Here is a 19,582-nt window from a genome sequence, read left to right on the forward strand (position 1 = left end):
AAGTTGTTGAGAGTAGAGTGGTAGATGTTGTTTGCTTGGACGTTAGTAGAACTTTTGACAAGGTTCCATATGGTAGACTAATTAGTAAAGTTAGATCACATAAGATGCAGGGTGAGCTTGCCAATTTGATACAAAATTGGTTTAATGGCAGGAGATGGAGAGTGGTGGTGGAGAGTTTTTTTTTGGATTGGAGACCTGTGACCAGTGATTTCCCACAGGGATTGGTGCTGTGTCTACATTGGTTTGTCACTTACATAAATGATTTAGATGAGAATATAGAAGGCAATGGTTAGTAAGTTTGCAGATTACACCAAAATTGATGACATAGTGGACAGTGAAGAAGATTATCTAAGATTACAAAGAAATATTGATCAATTGTGGCAGGTGGAGTTTAGGAGAAAGTGGGAACTGCTGATGCTTTATTCCCTCAGGTCACATGTTTTTATACAGAGATGATACACTGGTAAACCGACATTCTCACTGAGATATAACATATAATCCCTCTATTTAGAAAAAAAAGAATTATCCCAGGTAGGCAGATGATGATAGGAGAAAATAAGGACTGCAGATGCTGGAGATCAGAGTCGAGAGTGTGGTGCTGGAAAAGCACAGCAGGTCAGGCAGCATCCGAGGAGTAGGAAAATCAACATTTTGAGCATATGCCCTTCATCAAGAATTTCTGATGAGGGGCTTATGCCTGAAATGTCGATTCTCCTGCTCCTCAGATGCTGCCTGACCTGCTGTGCTTTTGAAGCATCACACTCTCGACGCAGATGGAGTTTAAATTGGATTGTTAAAACAGAAAAGGGCAGGACTTGTATAATCAAAAGTTGGGCCTTTGGCAGTGATGTAGAACAGAGGGACTTAGGGATTCAAGTATATAATTCTTTGAAGTTTCCCTTACATGTGGATAGGAAAGTTAAGAAGGCATTTAGCATGCTTGCCTTCATTGCTCAGGCCTTTGAGTATTGGAGTTGGGATGTCATGTTGAGGTTGTTCAGGATGTTGGTGAGGCCTCTTCTGGAGTGCTGTGTTCAGTTCTGGTCACCCTATTAAAGGAAGGATATTATTAAGCTAGAGAGGGTTCAGAAAAGATTTACCAGGATGTTGCCGGGAATAGAGAGTTTGTTATAATGAGAGGCTAGATAGGCTGGGACGTTTTTCACTCAAGGGGTAGAGGTTTGAGGGGTGACCTTATAGAGTTTTATAAAATCATGAGGAGTATAGATTAGGTGAATGGTAGCAGTCTTTTTCCGAGGGTGGGGGATTTTGAGACTTGGACATATTTTTAAGGTGAGAAGAGAAAGATTAAAAAAAAATGAGGGGCAATTTTTTAATGCAGATAATGGTTTATGTCTGAAATGAACCTCCAGAGGAAATGATGGATGTGGGTACAGTTACAACATTTGAATGAAATTTGGATAAGTACATGACTAAGAAATGTTTAGAGGGATATGGCGGATATATGAAGGATATATTTCCCTCCCCTCCCCTATCAGCTTTCCGTAGAGACCACTCCCTCCGCGACTCCCTTGTCAGATCCACACCCCCCACCGACCCAACCTCCACTCCCGGCACCTTCCCTTGCAACCGCAGGAGGTGCAACACTTGCGCCCACACCCCCCCCCCTCACTTCTCTCCAAGGCCCCAAAGGAAACTTCCATATCCGCCACAGATTCACCTGCACCTCCACCCACATCATCTACTGCATCCGCTGCAGCCGGTGTGGCCTCCTCTATATTGGGGAGACAGGCCGCCTACTTGCGGAGCGATTCAGAGAGCACCTCTGGGCCACCCGGACGAACCAACGCAACCACCCTGTAGCACAGCATTTCAACTCCCCCTCCCACTCCACCGAGGATATGCAGGTCATTGGACTCATCCACCGCCAAACCACAACAACGCGACGGTCGGAGGAGGAGCGTCTTATCTTCCGACTGGGAACCCTCCAACCACAGGGGATGAACTTGGACTTCACCAATTTCTTCATCCCCCCTCCCCCCACCTTGTCTCAGCCGAATCCCTCCAGCCCGGCACCGCCTTCCTGACCTGCAGTCTTCTTCTTGACCTCTCCGCCTCCATCCTACTCCGACCTATCACCCTCACCTTGACCTCTTTCCACCTATCACATTTCCAACGCCCCTCCTCCAAGTCCCTCCTCCCTACCTTTTATCTTCTCCTGCTGAACACTCTCTGCTCATTCCTGAAGAAGGGCCTGTGCCCGAAACGTCGAATCTCCTGTTCCCTGGATGCTGCCTGACCTGCTGTGCTGTTCCAGCAATAAAGTTTCAACTTAGAGGGATATGGACCAAGTGGAAGTGGTGAAATTAGTTTAATTTGGGATCATGGTCAGTATGGACTGGTTAGACTGCAGGGCCTGTTCCTGTGCTGTATCACTCAATGCGATGCTGCCTGAAATGCTGAGTACTTCCAGCATTTTCTGTTTTATTTCAGATCACCAGCGTGTGTCTTTGTATTAGATTGAATAAAGTGGTTCTGACCTTATTCCCTCTGAATGAAATTCTGATCGGATTAGATGACATAGTCTATAGCTTTGTTTTATGTGGTGTTTTTGTTTCTAAGAACTGAGGCTATGTGTACATACACGTTCTCTACATGTTTATGTATGGAGCAAAAACACTTTGGCTACGTTGTAACCACAAGGACAGCTGTCAACCTTCTAGTGCACTGCTCTAATTTAGAGCTGTCCTAGATACATATGGCAGGCAACGTAATTTAAGATAGTTGGGGGAAAAGAAACTAAAAACCATGAAACCATTTCTGTCATCACCAGAAAATTGTACTGACATTGCAATTATAGAATGACTATTAAAATTACATTATTTCATATGCCTGTAAAAATATTTCATCAAAAAGTATCAGTACCTTTAAAGTCATTGGATCATAGAATAAGTGAAGACAGAAATATTAGAAATATAGAGCAGGTCAGGCATAATCTGTAGGAAGAGTTGCAGTTAACATTTCAGATCAATGTCTTTCATCAAAACTGCAAGAAAGTAATGACTTTGCAGTTTATAAGCAAGTATAGAAGCAATTAATTGCAGTGTTTATTCTGAATTGCATGGAGTTAGTTACTTGAACAATGAAATAACACAAGTTAAATCTTGTTTGAAAATTAATTTATATAATAGTATTCTTATCACAAATTCTTTTAAAGCACATCACATGCTGTGAAGTACCACAACGGTTTTTACATAGGCACTAATGCAACCATTTTGTGCAAAATCAGAAACAACCTGTATGGCTTTATTAATCTGCTATTATTTGAGGGAGGAAGATTGGTCAGGAGCCAAGGATGAACTCCAAAGCATTTCAATCATGGGAGATTTAGCATTCACGTTAAAAACTGAAATAGATATCTGAAAGATGGCAACTCACTGCTGCACTGATTGCCTACCTAGATCAAGTTCTGGATTTGGGGTTGAAGGTGACCAGTTGAGCTGAGCTGAAATTTCTCATGAAATTTAACTATCTCACTACTGAAAAAGACAAAATTTACATGTACAGTTAACAACTGTTTTAGTAAATACTTTAATTAGTAGGCAGCTGAGTAGATAAAATGTTCATCTTGTGTGTATTGACTTGCATTTTAATGATCAGTGCAGCAGTTAAGTAATAGCTGTAGCATTTGTTACAGTAATTGCATGGAATTACTTCTTTATTCAAAAGTGCAATAGTTTTGGCAATAGTTACAGCCATTGTTGTGTGATTTCTTTAATGGAGTTCTTATTTATTAAAATGTCACTGATAGCATGTGTTGTGATAGCCTTATTGACAATTTTCTGCAATCTGCAAAAGAAAGTTAGAATTCAAAAGAAGCCGAGGTGAAATTCCAAGAAAACCATCATTGATATACAGCTATGAATTAAAATGCTGATGAATTGATGTTTGTAACTAGGTGCTTCATTTATTTTTACCATTATGATTGAGCTGCCATAGTTTTTAGGGATGACATGCTTACGTTTCAAATCTTTATATATAAAAAAAGTCTGCAATAGATTAGTGTATCAACTATGGTTATGATATGCTGTGTGGATGGCATAATCTTTTTCGTTACAGCGGTGTTAGTGTTCATCTGTCAGCTGTGGCTTAGTTGGTAGTGTTCCTTCCTCTGAAGCAGATGATTTAACTGCAGGTGAATTGCACAATTTCCAGTTGTGGGTTCATATCTTGAGTGGGAAATCTGGGCTGACAATCCAGTGTTCTGAAGTGCTGGGGGTGCTGTCTTTCGGATATCTCTGAATATCAATATTTCTGAGCCTCTCACCAGTAAAGAAATATTATGTTTTTCTCTTTCTGTTTCCAAATTCATACTTTGTCACATTGTATTCCATCTGATGTATTCTTCCCCACTCACCTAACTTGTCTGTATCCCTGTGTAGCCTGGTCTCATTTTCAGGTGCAAAGGTGTGCAAACGGATTTCTCCATTAACAGCTGTGTCAGTATTAACATGGAGATATTTTAATGTAAATTTCAACTGGAAATTGTGCAATTCACCTGCAGTTAAATCACAGTGGCAAAATCACGAATAATTGTCCTCTGCCAACTGAAAATCAATTTATTGAATGTGCAGGAGGTGTTTCATTACAGGCCAGAAGAAGTTGTAAGCCCAGTAGTTATTTTTAGTTGGAGTCTGTATTCATAGCATGCAGTCCTGTCCTTTCTTGAAGCCTACATTTATTCCAATAGGATACCAAGCTTACATTGTTCTTGCTGTTTTGCCGGATTTGCTGATTCCTGGAAATTGGATGAAGATTGATGAATAATTATGTGGAGTACTGCTATGAACCTTTTCGTGGTTCAAGGTGAATGGAACAAATCGTCCATGTGTTAAATTTTGATCGTAATGAGCTGCTTTTCATCCCTTCACGTGCTGACTCCACAGAAAATTAATTTCAACTTTTTAAGTACAATTTAATGCCCCCTGATGGAAACTTAACTACTGCTATGCAGTGGAACACTGTCAGTTTCAGACCCCCGGCATTTGGATTTTCAGCTGGAATGCAGGAAAACAGGGCTGCAAAATTCTGGCCCCATCCAGTGTGCTCTGTTCTTTGTGCTCAGTGAACTCTGTTGTTAGATATTTCTCTGTTAACATGTTATGACATCATACATCTCTGGAACAATCAGACTTGAACCCAGACTTCCTGACCCAGAGGTAAGGACATAATCACTGCACCACAAGAGCCCTGCCAACTCTGATTTAAAAAAAAATTAACCTGTATTTTTCTGATCAAGCTATTCAACAATGTTATTATACACTTCTGGAGCAGGTGGCACTTGGAAGCAAACATCCTGTGGGAGCACCATGGAAGGATTCCTCCAACTGTGATCCTTATGCTGGGCTCCTGGTTACGTTCATTAGGACCCTTCTTAAGAGCTGAAAATGTGTTGCTGGAAAAGCACAGCAGGTCAGGCAGCATCCAAGGAACAGGAGAATCGACGTTTCGGGCATAAGCCCTTCTTCAGGAATCCCTTCTTAAGAGCAAATAAAGGACATTGACAGAAATATCCTATTTGGCTTCAAGTTCTTGAAACAGCAAGGGACAACTGAGTGGCCCTTCCTTGTTGAACACCCTCTTAGTTGCTTACCATCCATTGTAGGTTGCTGCTGTTTTCTAGCTAGAGGATCTCTGATTGGCTGTCCAACTTTGAGAGCTGAACTGCTGTCGTGATTGCACAGGGAATCTGTCTATGTCAGTCAGGGGCACCTTTGTGAAAATACCAAAAGCATCTCTTCTCACCTTGCTGACAGCTTTGAAACCTACAAATCGCCCTGACCTCTGTTTCTTGACTCAGTAGGGAAAATCAGATTCCCCATGTCAGGGACAAATTTCTATATTTCTCTCCCTGGCATCCTTACATCCTTATGAGAGTTTTAAGTGAAATTTCCAGGGTATCAATGATGGGCAAATTTTACATGTTGGGGCTACATTGGCTGTACATTGAATTGAGATAGTCCAGAATTAGATTACATTAATTGTATATTCATTCTATGTGTGCATTGATTTTATATCATGGTGCAAAAGAATCATTAACCTCTACATTAACACACCATGATAAAATAGTTCATTCAAGGTACCCAAGAACCAATAAGCAGCAGGACTCCATTCACTGAAAAGAAGTATTGCTTAGGAAGACAAAGACCAGACAAGGGAATTTAACTTCTACATGTCTGTTGGTTATAGTGGTCAGCCACTAATTTCCCCTGTCTACTCCTATTCTACTCCTGGCTGATTTGATCAAATACTTGGAAAAGAAAATAAAGTGTTAGTAATGCATGCAGTGATAAATCCATCTACCTGATTCCCTTGTCTGGTCTTTGCCTTCCTAAGCAATACTTTTTTTCAGTGAACTGAGGCCTGCTGCTTATTTGTTCTTGTGTAGCTTGAATGAGCTATTTTACCACAGTATGTTAATTCAAGGTTAACTAGTTCTGGGGTCAGTGCTCTTCTGATAAATATGAAAGCTTCTTTACATTGCACAAGCTCTAACTTACAAGTCCATTTTCTTGTTTCTGACCACTAATGCTCTGATAAATATTAGTTCCATTCATGGCTATCACCATGTGAATTGCCTCTTTTATTTCACTCAGACTCTTTGATGGTATTATAAGCAATTAAAACGGTGTTTGACTCTCCAAATTAGAAAACACATTGCTTGCTCCTCTCTTTTGCCTCTATCAAATCTAAATGAGTCTTAACAAAACAGGAGCATTCTATTAACTGCTGGTTGAATGGAATGACATTGTTAGGGATTCCCAATTTGACAACATTTATTTTTGAGCAGACTATCCATTTTATTTGGAGTAAAAGGCCAAAGTCTCAGAGCATGTGATTCAGCTGATAGGAATTTAGAACAGGAGTTGGCCACTCAGCCCAATGGACCTGCTGCATTATTCAATTAGATCACTGTTGATCATCGACCTGAACACCACTTCCCCACACTATCATATGGCATCATTAATCTCCAGAATCACCTGACTGGGAGCTGGGTGGGTGAATGAGTTTTTGATTTGTGGGGTGTGGGTGGGAAAGAACTGGACACGCCTCATTCAGTCAGTCAGTTATTTACCCATCCATTCAGCTTTCAGTCAACCACTTGCTCATCTGCCATCACAGTACCTCATTCAAACCTCCACTCAGATCCAAGTCAGTCAGTCAGCCAGCCAGCCAGTCAGTCATTCACTTGATGTGCCTCCCACAATAGCTCATCCAAAACCTATCTATCTCCAGTGGCTCATCTGACTCAGAACTGTCCTCTCGGTTAGCCCTTCATTCCTGATGAAGGGCTTATGCCCGAAACATCAATTCTCCTGCTCCTCGGATGCTGCCTGATCTGCTGTGCTTTTCCAGCGCCACACTTTCAACTCACAATTGTCCTCACACCTATTCTAATGGGCCCCTTAACTTCTATAACCCACTGTCAAATGACTAAACCAACTTCCATTCCTTCTGTGCACACACCCCGCCGCCAATGGCTTGCACAATTGCCAATCACCCCCTCTGACTGACCGCTTGATTTCTATCCTGCTAACCTCCAACTGATTCCCTTCTTGATTCCTGGTGGCTGGTCCAATTCCCATTTCTTCCCAAATTGTGTGCTCAACTCCCATCCCCATTCCATTCCTGCCCTGCTCCTACTCCAGGTGACTCACTGGTATTTTCCTTCTTTCCCAGTCAGTATTTCTTTGAAAGCCGCACTGTCCTTGTCCCACAGACTCACTGGCAGGGCTCCACGTCCCTGGCTGAGTTAAATCTCTCACCTTGTATTGTTTACTGCTTTTCCAATTGCACACTATTTCTCTCCTGAATTCACTACTTAGGACATAGAACATAGAACATTACAGTGCAGGACCAGCCCTTCGGCCCTCGATGTTGCGCTGACTTGTGAAAATAATCTGATGCCCATCTAACCTACACAGTTCCGCTATTATCCATATGTGTGTCCAATGCCCATTTAAATTCCCTTAATGTCGGCGAGTCTACTATTATTCCATGCAGGCCATTCCACGCCCCCATTACTCTCTGAGTGAAGAAACTACCCCTGATATCTGTTCCAAATCTATCACCCCTCAATTTAAAGCTATGTCTCCTTGTGTTAGCCTTCACCATATGAGGAAAAAGGCTCTCACTGTCCATCCTATCTAACCCTCTGATTATCTTATATGTTTTGATTAAATCACCTCTCAACCTTCTTCTCTCCAACGAAAACAGCCTCAGTTCCCTCAGCCTTTCCTCGTAAGACCTTCCTTCCAAACCAGGCAACATCCTAGTAAATCTCCTCTGAACCCTTTCCAAAGCTTCCACATCTTTCCTATAATGCGGTGACCAGAACTATACGCAATATTCCAGGTGTGGCCTTACCAATGTCTTGTACAGCTGAAGCATAACCTCATGGCTGTAAAACCTAATCCCCCTACGAATAAATGCCAACACACCATATGCCTTCTTAACAATCCCATCAACCTGGGATTGGGATTTCAGGGATTTATGCACCAGGACACCAAGTTCTCTCTGTTTACCTACACTGCCAAGAATTTTACCATTAGCCTAGTACTCTGCATTCCTGTTACTTGCGAAGTAACTGCCTCACACTTTTCTGCATTAAACACCATTTGCCACTCTCAGCCCAGCTGTGCATCTTATCTATGACCCTCTGTAACCCACAACATCCTTTGGCACTATCCACAACTCTGCCTACTTAGTGTCATCTGCAAATTTACTAACCCATCCTTCTATTCCCACATCCAGATCATTTATAAAAATGACAAATAGCAGTGGTCCCAAAACAGATCCTTGCGGCATACCACTGGTAACTGAGCTCCAGGATGAACATTTCCCATCAACCACCACCCTATGTCTTCTTACAGCTAGCCAATTTCTGATCCGAACCGTGAAATCACCTTCAATCCCGAAATTGTGTATTTTGTGCAATAGCCTACCGTGTGAGTCTTATCAAACACCTTACTGAGGTCTATATACACCACAAGAACCGCTTTACCTTCACCTTCTCGAAGAACTGAATATGGTTAGTGAGGCACAACCTACCTTTCACAAAACCTTGTTGACTATCCCTAATCAAATTATTCCTTTCCAGATGATTATAAACCCTATCTCGTATAACCTGTCCACCACCTTACCCACAATCGCAGTAAGGCTCATTGGCGTATAATTACCACGGTTATCCTGTCTCCCCTTCTTAAATAAGGAAACAACATTTGCTATCTTCTAGTCTTCTGGCACTACTCCAACAATGATGACATAAAGATCAAAGCCAAAGACTCTGCAATCTCCTCCCTGGCTTTGCAGAGAATCCAAGGATAAATTCCATCTGGTCAAGGGGTTTTATCTATTTTCAGATCTTCCAAAATTGGTAAAATCTCCTCTTTGTCAACCTCAAGCCCATCTAATCTCATAGCCTGTATCTCTGTACTCTCACTAACATTGCCCTTTTCCAGTGTGAATACAGACAAAAAGTATTCATTAAGCGCTTCCCCATGTCCTCTGATAAGCTTGTTGGTGAACCAATCAGAAGCAATTTTGGAAGAGAACCAGCTTCCGATTGAAGGAACAGCCCTTTGCAAAAATCTAGTTAGATTTATCTGTATTTTGAGGCTTAGTGGGCCACGTGGAACCCCAAGGTGTGGCAGCCTTTTTGACAAGCGTGTTTTAGACTCACTGGTCAGGGGTCCTATTAACATCCACCCTGTCACGCCTTATCTGAATTTTCAAGGTTTCAATGAGATCACCTCTCATTCTTCAAAATGCGATAGAATACAGGACTCAGTTTCCTTATTTCTCCTCCTAAGAAAATCAGGTCATCCCAGGGATTTATTTGGTGAACCTACATTGAATTCCCTTTATGGCAAGTTTATCCTTCCTTAAGTAAGGAGAGCAAAACTGCGTAGAGTGCTCCAAGCACCATCTCTTTAAGGCTCCTTACAATTGCAGCAAGACAGTTTTACTTCTGTACTCAAATTCCCTTGTGATGATGGCCAACATTGTATTTGACTTTCTGACTGATTGCACTTGAAATGTAAAGCGAATGCAATATGTGCTCTACCACCTGGAAAACAGTGTGAATAGTACAAACAACCCAGCAGGCTGAAAGGAGCCAATCATTGGCTGCGTTCTAATAAACTAAAACTAAATTAATTATGCTTGGCCTCAGCAATTTACATATGATCATATGGTGAATACTGACATAAAAGGTTCTTTAGCCCATTCATCCAGAACAAATCTGTAATTCCCACACTGTTTAACTGTTCCTTAAATGATTACCAGAATTTTGTCTTTACTAACCTGCCTGAAAGTCAAATCCACTACTGATTACTCTTTGAGTAAAGAGAAACATCCTGATGTCAGTCTCAAATGTGTATTGATTACCTACAGAACCAGGGTTTGAAGTATCATACGAATGCTAATTGCTCGTTCTCAAGCCAGTGACTTAATAACACATTAGTTTGAAAAGTTACCATTAATTAGCATAGCATTTGTTTAATATGTTAGAGAAAAGATAAACATAAAAGAGCAAGTGATTTTTGACGGTGTGGGTGTCATCAACTTCACAAGATTCCAGTGAGTTTCCTGAGACATTTATTCAAACGTTTACCCAGTTCATAATAAATAGAATGGAAAAGGTGATTCTGTGGTTTATCATTCTCTACTTTTGCTTTAAATTACTTCACCACCTACAAGATGTAAATTAGTGGATGAATAATTCTTTTCTATTTGATTTCCTAGTAGAGTTACTGTGGGGTTAACTTGTCTGTTGGTATTCCCATGAGTTTGAAGCAGTTTCTTTCATACACACGCCCACATCTTCCAGTGGTCAGAGAGTCATTGGAACAGAGTGAACTGCAGTTGTGCACCAGCACTGCGCAGAATCCCTAACACAACTAACCTTGTGAAAATTGCCGAGGAATTGAAACTTGTATTGGTAATTCCCCGGCATTTGGAATCTTCCGATAAAGCAACTTAAAGTCCGAGTCATCAGAGAGTTCTGACTCACTTAAGCTTATTAGTTACCCAGGGAAAGTTAGAGGATTAAAAAGATACTGTAACTCTTATTTATCTGAGTGTAACTGGAAAACTCAAATTCACTACTGAAGCCCGGCTCCTCCTCAATTACACTCCCTGACCGCCAACATCATCCTTGACCAGATCCAGCTGAAAACCTCGTACATCTCAACCAGATCTGGCAAACCCCACCTCAGCCCGCTCTCCCCATATCTGATACTAACCCTGACATCCCACCAACTCCCTTGCACCCTTCCTCACCTGTCCGACTGACATCACCACCCTTTCTCCAGTCCTAATACTAAGGTTTGAAGCTTCAGAATTGGGTTCTGTTAACAAATTGTGTGTCTGAATTGGCATAAGGATGAAGTTGTGTTTCTGAATTGGTGCGAGTGTTCTTATTCCTTGGAACTGTCACTGATGTGATAGCTTCAGAGGTGTTGTACTGAGAGCTATCACAACTAAAGTGCTGAACATTTGTGGAGCAAACATTTATGATTGGCTGAATTGAGCATATGTTAACAATCAAATACTCCAACTGTCTAATCAGAGTCAAAAAGTACCAGTAGTTACCATGGATAACAAATAAGCCACAGAAGACACAAATCAAAACCATTCTATTTTCTAATCAAAAATGACATTCTGGAATTGACAAGTTGCATGAACTAGCCAATCAAATTACTGAAATAATTTACTAAAATTGGGTCGAGTACTATTCACTACCTCTGTGAAAATATACCTAAGTGGTACAAGAACTTGGATTCAAAATGAAACTTTTTTCCTTACTGATGCTTCACTGTATTTTTAAACTCTTAAGCTTTCAATATATGACCGTCTCCAGGTAGATTGGGTACTGAAGAACCTTGATGCAATCTTGATGGAATGGTATAGCTTTTGAACAAATTTCCTTTTCAAGAAGTTACAATTCTGTAAGTTAACTCAATGAGTAAGAATAAGCATCCAGTGAAGTGAAAGACCAGGTTTTAACATTTTGGAGATGCATCCTTGTAACTCTGATTAAATGTGCACAAGTGAAACATTAATCAGTTTTTACACTTTATGAATGCTGACTAAGCTGGTGTATTTCTTACCTTTTTCCATTTTTATTCCTGATTTCCAGCATTATTCTGTTGTATTTATATTCTGTACTGATCCTGTCAATCCAGCACAACAATTCAAATCTTTGCTGCTATTTCCTGACATTAATCACAAAAGTGAAGACATTACAGAAAGCAGTTTGGGACATCCTGAGATCATGAAAGGACCAAAAGTGGCCCTGGGAATTATCAATAATTCTTTTTGACAAGACGAGTCAGGAATGTGATGAAATATTTTCCATTTTCCTGGAATGAAATGGAAATGGGACTCCTTTTGAAGTACAGATATGAGATGGCCAGGGAATCCCTTGTGGACTCCAACGTGTAAGCCTCTCTTGGTTCATCCCTGAGATCGTACTCTTTGGAAGTCTGGAATAAAAAAAAACTCTTACAGACAGTTCAGTTTAATTTTAATTATCCCCTTCATTTACTAATAGCATCACTGTTACAACATAACACTGATACCTATAAGTCAAGCTGACTGGATTCTGTTAACCCAGGTGAGTAGGAATCGCTCTTCTTTCAAGAGCCCTGTCCAGCTACTCCGTTGTACTATCAAAAACACACTATTTTTATCCACAGGTTTACAAAGGCATTACTATCACTAACACAAAAGTTAACGAAAGCACTGCATGTTCTGAACTAGACAGATAATAGCAAAGATGGAAATGTGTTGCTGGAAAAGCGCAGCAGGTCAGGCAGCATCTAGGGAACAGGAGAATCGATGTTTCGGGCATTAGCCCTTCTTCAGGAATGAGGAAAGTTGGTCCAGCAGGCTAAGATAAAAGATAGGGAGGAGGGACTTGGGGGAGGGGCGTCGGAAATGTGATAGGTGGAAAGAGGAAGGTGAGGGTGATAGGTCAGACTGGGGTGGGGGCAGAGAGGTCGGGAAGAAGATTGCAGGTTAGGAAGGCGGTGCTGAATTTGATGGATTTGACTGAGACAGACTGGGGGGAGGGGAAATGAGGAAACTGGTGAAATCCGAGTTCATCCCTTGTGGTTGGAGGGTTCCTAGCCGGAAGATGAGGCGTTCTTCCTCCAACCGTCGTTTCGCTGTGGTCTGACGATGGAGGAGTCCAAAGACCTGCATATCCTTGGTGGAGTGGGAGGGGGAATTGAAATGTTGAGCTACAGGGTGGTTGGGTTGGTTGGTCCGGGTGTCCCAGAGGTGTTCTCTGAAACGCTCCGCAAGTAGGCGGCCTGTCTCCCCAATATAGAGGAGGCCACATCGGGTGCAAAGGATGCAATAGATGATATGTGTGGAGGTACAGGTGAATCTGTGGCGGATATGGAAGTTTCCTTTGGGGCCTTGGAGGGAGGTGAGGGGGGAGGTGTGGGCGCAAGTCTTGCACCTCCTGCGGTTGCAGGGGAAGGTGCCGGGAGTGGAGTTGGATTGGTGGGGGGTGTGGATCTGACAAGGGAGTCACGGAGGGATTGGTCTTTACGGAATGCTGATAGGGGAGGGGAGGGAAATATATCCTTGGTGGTGGGGTCCGTTTGGAGGTGGCGGAAATGACGGCGGATGATGCGCTGTACATGGAGGTTAGTGGGCTGGTAGGTGAGGACCAGTGGGGTTCTGTCCTGGTGGCGGTTGGAGGGACGGGGTTCAAGGGCGGAGGATCGGGAAGTGGAAGAGATGCGGTGGAGGGCATCGTCGACCACGTCGGGGGGGAAATTGCGGTCCTTGAAGAAGGAGGCCATCTGGGATGTGCGTTTTTGGAACTGGTCCTCCTGGGAGCAGATGCGGCGGAGTCGAAGGAATTGGGAGAATGGGATGGCGTTTTTACAGGGGGCAGGATGGGAGGAGGTGTAGTCCAGGTAGCTGTGGGAGTCGGTTGGTTTGTAGTAGATGTCCGTGTTGATTCGGTCGCCTGAGATAGAAATAGAAAGGTCGAGGAAGGGGAGGGAGGAATCTGAGACTGTCCAGGTGAATTTGAGGTCGGGGTGGAAGGTGTTGGTGAAGTGGATGAACTGTTCAACCTCCTCGTGGGAGCACGAGGCGGCGCTGATACAGTCATCGATGTAGCGGAGGAAAAGGTGGGGGGTGGGGCCAGTGTAGTTGCGGAAGATGGTTTGTTCCACATATCCTATGAAGAGGCAGGCATAGCTGGGGCCCATGCGGGTGCCCATGGCTACTCCTTTCGTTTGGAGGAAGTGGGAGGATTGGAAAGAGAAGTTGTTCAGGGTGAGGACCAGTTCAGTCAGTCGAAGGAGGGTGTCAGTGGAAGGGTACTGGTCGGTACCCTAGATGCTGCCTGACCTGCTGCGCTTTTCCAGCAACACATTTCCATCTCTGATCTCCAGCATCTGCAGACCTCACTTTCTCCTCAAAGATAATAGCAAAGGACAATAATTCGGGAGAGAAGTTAATTGATACCGAGTTTCATTCTGAGGTCGGAATTAAACATTGTTCATTAATTTCACAAAGGAACAGCCGTGAATGTTATCACTCAGTGTCTTGTTTATACAGATTCACTGATGTTAAGGCAAATGTTCTTAATTATCTTATCCTCCCTGCCATACCATTTTCTAGTGTGCAGCAAATGTGTTCTGTAATTCAAAATTACATTTTAGTCTAAATTTTTAAGGACAACTTTTAAGGCTATAAACTTTCTCACTTACAGTTTTGTCAATTTCAGATAATGTAACTGCAAGCTTTTATTATGACAAGTGTAGGCATAAGAACATAAGACATAGGAGCAGGAGTAGGCCGTCTGGTCCATCAAGCCTGCTCTGTCATTCAATAAGATCATGGCTGATCTTTTTGTGGACTCAACTCCACTTACCTGTCTACTGACCATAATTTTTCATTCCTTTACTGTTCAAAAATCTATCTATCTTTGCCTTAAAAACATTCAATGAGGTAGCCTCAACTGCATCGGCAGGGAATTCCATAGATTCACAAACCTTTGGGTGAAAAGTTCCTCCTTAATGCAATCCTAAATCTGCTTCCCCTATTTTGAGTCTATGTCCCCATGTTCTAGTTTCACCCGCCACTGGAAACAACAACACTCAAAGGAAATTGATTCCATCTGGGACAAAGCAGCCTGCTTGACTGGCATTCCAGCCACTACCTTTTGCATTCAATTCCTCCATCACTAACACACAGATGCACCATTGTGTGTATCATTTGCAAGATGCAGCGAAGCAACTCACCAAGGCTGCTTCAATAGCCCTTTCCAAACCATAGGCAGGGACGATCATCCAATGAGGTTTTAAATGACCTGTTTCCCTAAAGAACAGTGTAAGCCCCTTCAAGACTAGCAATGAGATATGTCAAGCATATTGAATAATTATTTGGCATCAGTATTTACAGTAGCAGGAAATGATAACATGTTGGACATCTTAAAAATAACTATAGTAATTAATGAATCAGTGATTCAGCAAAATGAACATAATCAAAGAGGACTCTGAGTGGCCTGGCTAGCAAACTGGAAGGGTATCTTGGTCTGGGAAAAAGTGTAGCAGTTGTAGTTCAAAAGACATTAAGTGAAACAGAGAGGGTAGAAAGGAAGAAGTTTTTGTGTTAGTAGGGGCGGCTCAGACTGGCAACTGAATCATTAGAGCCAGATCCTAGAGGAATGTAATTATTAAATCCTTTTACACACAAGTGGGAAATTTATTGCCTTCCACAGCGATGAATTTGGTGACAGGAGACTTTATTTAGGGGACAGGATGGCTGGTGCCCATTTGGCATCCTCTTACTCCCCGATTGAGTCTATGGTGGGGAGTCTTGGGGACCGCCTTCTTCATGTTGCTGTCAATTCAGGCTCAAGAGTGAGTAATTAATGTCCATTATAAATCTGCCACGAGTAAGCACCCATTAGAGAGGTAGGGACTCACCATGCAGAAAGACAGAAAAGTAAACCCTTTTGGGGTTGCTGGCATGTTTCTGGCTTCTGTGGTTGCATGCAATCAATGCTCGATCAAGGGACCTGGCATCAGAAAGGGTGCTTTTGAGTGTCTTCCCACTAATCTTGCTGTCTGGCAATTAATATGAAGGACTTTCCGATAAAGAGGGGATGCAGGAATCTTTTCAGTGGCCAAGACACCCTTTGTCCCATTAATTACTGCCCAAGGGTTGGTAGAAATGTGAACACTCCTGCAAATTACAATTAATGGAGATCACTTGTAAATTTTAAATCTTAGATTGATAGTTCTTTGTTAGACAACGGTGTGATAGAATATGGATCAATGATAATATCTTTTTAATGGAGGAATAGGCTTGAAGGGTGAACTATGCACTTCCTGTTTCTACATTCCTATATTATAGATTGTGCTGTATAACAAAGTGTTATGACCCAACCACACCATGTTGTGTTAATCCTACATTGTTAAGTGTTTGTAATTGCCGATATATATTGTAGAGTTGAAAGAAGATTGTCTTGTACACTGCATTACCCCATGAAATGAAAAAAGTGTGAATTCTTGGGTAACTATGAAACACACACAATTTGATAGCAATTGCTGACTATTTCCATTGGGTGGTAGTATAAGTCCTGAGTCATGGGAGTTTTTAGTGGTCTCCAATTAGAATGCTTCATGTTCTCAAAACAGTCAGTTGTCTCTTTCATCTATTAATTTTGGGTTTATATATAAAAGCACCCAAATTAATTTGTAGCTTTACTTACTTAATGTGTTACCAAATTACATTTCTCTAACATGGGCCTTGAACTTGCACAGTGCAATGTTCATGTATGAGCACTTGATGTGGTAGTATGCAATGCTTTTAATCGGTTCAAGACTTTTCATTAACTTGTTTGACAAAGGAATTTCTTAAATGTGTACTAGGTGTCCCTGCACTGATGTTTCACCAATCCTAATTGACTAAATTATGCACATTGCAACTATGAGTGATGATGGATGGAGTTCCTATTAAATATAAGAGAAAATATTGACAGCTATCCCTGAGATAACTGAATTGGATAAATTTACTAATTTAACTTCAAATTCTTGACCTCTTTTGTGTCACTTACTGTTTTTCTTTTTCGTTACACTCTCCACTACATTATCCATTCTCTGCAACTTATGACAACTTTCCAACCAATCTCCAAAATTCCCTAAAATATTTCTCTTTAATGCCTTTTGTCTGGAGTCCAAAATACTCTTTTTGATTTCTGATTTATTATCCTTATTTTCAGTATTATTAAGTGTTCCAGTATTTTATTTGATATTAGGAAGGTTAAATAAATAGAAGTTGCTGTAATAAATTAATGAACTTCATTTTAATCAAAAATGTATCCCATTCCTTAGAATTTTGTTGCCAAGATGTTTCACCCCAGTTTGCTAAAGTTCTTGGTTTGAGGTTTTGATTTACAGGCGCTAAACATTCTCTGATAACTCACCGACATACATTTTCTAAAAAAACAACCCTGATTTACAGGCATTCTTGTAGATTAAGCACAGGAATCCTGGCTAGTTTTCTTCTCCTTAGTCTAAGGGTACTCTGTCTTCATGGACCATGCCTCCTGTTTATGAATAGTCTTGCTAATAAATCAGTTTTAAGAAAGCACAATACTTACATTCTCATGATGTACCACAGTGGCTGCAGGGTTTATTGCAGTCTTAAATACCAAGCCTCTTCCATCAACCATGGAGCTTTTCAGTGGATCTGGGTGCTAAATCAGTTTGTAACAACTTGCTTCTAAACTGTTTTGAAGCTAGTCTATTGTTGAGAATTTTATTCTACTTCCTGCAGTGTTACAGTTCAATATTGATATGGTAGTTGAATGCTCATTGTACATTACACATATACAAACATCACCAAAAAGACTTGTTACTTATCATTGAAGAACGTCCCTTTATAAGTAGTAAGCATTTGATTTTAGTGTGTTGTTTTTTGAAATTAGTATAAACAAAACTTCACTTATTTAATTTGCACCTGTAACCTGCTGTTGAGATTAGTACTGGGCAAATATATGAATGAGAAGTATTTTACAATAAAAGCAGCACTTACAAATATCACAAGAATAACCAAATTTACTCTGTATTTTTTGCAGCTGCTTGTATCTTGTTCGTACCAGATTCCAATCACTCAGTACCATGCATTCACTGACCTACCAATCTTGTAACAATAATCAATTCAAAATTCTTGTCCATCGCATAGTCCCTATGCATCTTTACCTCATCCTATTTCCACCGTTTTATCTAGCTTTTTATGCCTTCCTGCACCTGTCAGTCCTCCAACTCTGGCCTTTTGTGTATTATCTGACATTGTGCATTATCTAGTAAGTCCATTTATATTGATCCATGATTCCTTTTTGAGCAATGCCTTATTAAACTATGATGGTTTTGGCATTGTGTATTACCAATGACTCTGTAAGGCCAATTAGTATCAGTTTTAATTTTAAAACTTAAGAAAGTTCTTATCCTCATATCTAAGTCTCTCCATGACTTTGCCATCTCCCTGTCTCTTCCATCCCTACAATCCTCTGATATCTGCAGTTATCCAATTCTAGCCAAATTTCCTTTTATCCTCCTGGTAGGTGGTGTCTTCAGCAACATAGATCCTAAATTCTCGAATTCCCTCCCTTAACTTCTCTGCCACTTGACTTTTTATGTCTCTTCTTTGAAGTCATTCAGTTAAAATCTAGGCCAAGCTTTTGGTTACCTGTCTTAATCTTTTTAAGTTGCTTTGTGATGAATTTTATCTGATAATGGTCCCATGAGGCATCTTAGGATGTTTTACTATTTAAGAGTGTTACTTAAATGTTGTTGCTGAAGATCTGGATCACTCACTTGGCATTGACATTGCTTGTGATAATCTTTTGCAATATATGTAACTGGCCTCTTTGAGCAGGTGGCAGGTGGCTAAACTTTTCTACACAATGAGCAATCAATTTTGTTTTCTCATTATTATTTCACTTAAATCACATAAACATTAAAGTGTAATAGTGCAGAAAGAGGCTATTTGGCCCATCATGCATGTACCAGCTCATTAAATTAACATCATCACTAGTGCCAATCTCCTGCTTTCCCCCATAAACTTGTATGTTATTTATATCTAAATAATCATCGTATGCCCTCTTGAATGCCTCAATTGAACCTGCCTCCACCACACTTCCAGGCAGTGCATTTCACACCCTAACTTCTCCCTGAGTACAATCATTTCGCCTCACATCACTCGTGCTTGTTTTGCAGATCACTTTAAATCTACCTTGTTCTTGTTCCGTTTATATGCAGTTTCTTCCCAGTCTGCTCATGATTTTTAAAACCTCAACCTGATCTCTTAGCCTTCTTCTCTTCAAGGAGAACAATCCTAACTTCTTCAACTTATCCTCATAACTGAAGTTCCTCATCTTTGAAAACATTCTTGTGACACTTTACACAACTTTTCTAATTGGATCTGCCGAGGCCAATTCGACTGGAGTTGTACCTCCTGGAATAACCAGTTAACTTGGGCTATTTTGATTCCAAGAAGTTTGACTCGAAACATTAACTCT

At 41.1% G+C, this 19,582-nt stretch overlaps 1 protein-coding gene across 6 annotated transcripts in view; it reads left to right on the top strand.

Annotated features, from left to right (window-relative positions):
- The window catches only part of acot7 (acyl-CoA thioesterase 7), a 284,291-nt gene that overhangs the window by 27,916 nt on the left and 236,793 nt on the right, over positions 1-19,582 (top strand). The gene's annotated exons all lie outside the window — the stretch shown is intronic.

Source organism: Chiloscyllium plagiosum, unplaced genomic scaffold (assembly GCF_037043375.1).
Source record: "Chiloscyllium plagiosum isolate Xiang-an unplaced genomic scaffold, Cpla_swu_hap1 HiC_scaffold_37, whole genome shotgun sequence".
Classification (NCBI taxonomy): Eukaryota; Metazoa; Chordata; class Chondrichthyes; order Orectolobiformes; family Hemiscylliidae; genus Chiloscyllium; species Chiloscyllium plagiosum.